Consider the following 1,856-nt stretch of genomic DNA (forward strand, 5'->3'; position numbering starts at 1 on the left):
TTTATTATTCCATGCCTCACCCTTAAGTTAATTATTGCCAATACATATTAACAAAGGGGTGTACATTTTGCTTTTTATATTTCATATTTACAATTCATTTAACATTTAGTAATCATAATTATTTATGCAACAAACTGACAATTTTTGAAAAGAAGTTTGCCATCTTTATGACCATCCCTGGTAACTTCACCCCAACTTCTCTGATCCCCAGAACACAGTAACTTAACAACATAATTGTTTTTCTGACATTTTGGGGAAATTTTACAGAAAATAAAAATCCAGTCGTAGCAGAGCCCCAAGTCCCATGGGGACGGTCCTCGAGGGCCTGGATGTTCTCCCCATCAAAGTTAATTAGTTAGTTAGTTAACGAATACAGTATGAGGTGAGACGGTGAACTGATGTTGAACTGGGCAGTCAGCTGCTGCTGCTCCAATACAGTATGAGGTGAGACGATGAACTGATGTTGAACCGGGCAGTCAGCCGCTGCTGCTCCAATACAGTATGAGGTGAGACGGTGAACTGATGTTGAACCGGGCAGTCAGCCGCTGCTGCTCCAATACAGTATGAGGTGAGACGGTGAACTGATGTTGAACCGGGCAGTCAGCTGCTGCTGCTCCAATACAGTATGAGGTGAGACGGTGAACTGATGTTGAACGGGGCAGTCAGCTGCTGCTGCTCCAATACAGTATGAGGTGAGACGGTGAACTGATGTTGAACCGGGCAGTCAGCTGCTGCTGCTCCAATACAGTATGAGGTGAGACGGTGAACTGATGTTGAACCGTGCAGTCAGCTGCTGCTGCTCCAATACAGTATGAGGTGAGACGGTGAACTGATGTTGAACTGGGCAGTCAGCTGCTGCTGCTCCAATACAGTATGAGGTGAGACGGTGAACTGATGTTGAACTGGGCAGTCAGCTGCTGCTGCTCCAATACAGTATGAGGTGAGACGGTGAACTGATGTTGAACCGGGCAGTCAGCTGCTGCTGCTCCAATACAGTATGAGGTGAGACGGTGAACTGATGTTGAACGGGGCAGTCAGCTGCTGCTGCTCCAATACAGTATGAGGTGAGACGGTGAACTGATGTTGAACCGGGCAGTCAGCTGCTGCTGCTCCAATACAGTATGAGGTGAGACGGTGAACTGATGTTGAACTGGGCAGTCAGCTGCTGCTGCTCCAATACAGTATGAGGTGAGACGGTGAACTGATGTTGAACTGGGCAGTCAGCTGCTGCTGCTCCAATTCAGTATGAGGTGAGACGGTGAACTGATGTTGAACCGGGCAGTCAGCTGCTGCTGCTCCAATACAGTATGAGGTGAGACGGTGAACTGATGTTGAACCGGGCAGTCAGCTGCTGCTGCTCCAATACAGTATGAGGTGAGACGGTGAACTGATGTTGAATCATAATGATTAAGTTAATTAAAATGTGAAATTTGTGAAACGGTAAAAAAATAGTATATGGCATATTAAATATATCACTCTATTGTTATCATATAGAAACATCATGGAATATTGTACATCATATTAGCATCAACATACATTATTGTTTCATTCAATTTCACATAATAAGGATATTTAATATTTTCAAGTTCAGAAGTCAGAACCCATCACCTGCTATGTAAAAGAGACAGAAGAATGCACAATGGTCAATGCTATCCGGGATCCTTGGGACATCCCTACCCTAAACCCTAACCTTAACCCCTAACCTTAACCATCTTAAATGTCAACTTCAACGGGCTAGGGACGTCCCAAGGATGTATCTCTACCTGAAAATACATGATCTAAGTGATTGATAGTTGGTATTCAGCAGTCATAAAGCCTAATTTACTTTAATGAACTACTAAAATAGTGATTTTGTC

Source organism: Salmo trutta, unplaced genomic scaffold (genome assembly GCF_901001165.1).
Source record: "Salmo trutta unplaced genomic scaffold, fSalTru1.1, whole genome shotgun sequence".
Lineage (NCBI taxonomy): Eukaryota > Metazoa > Chordata > Actinopteri > Salmoniformes > Salmonidae > Salmo > Salmo trutta.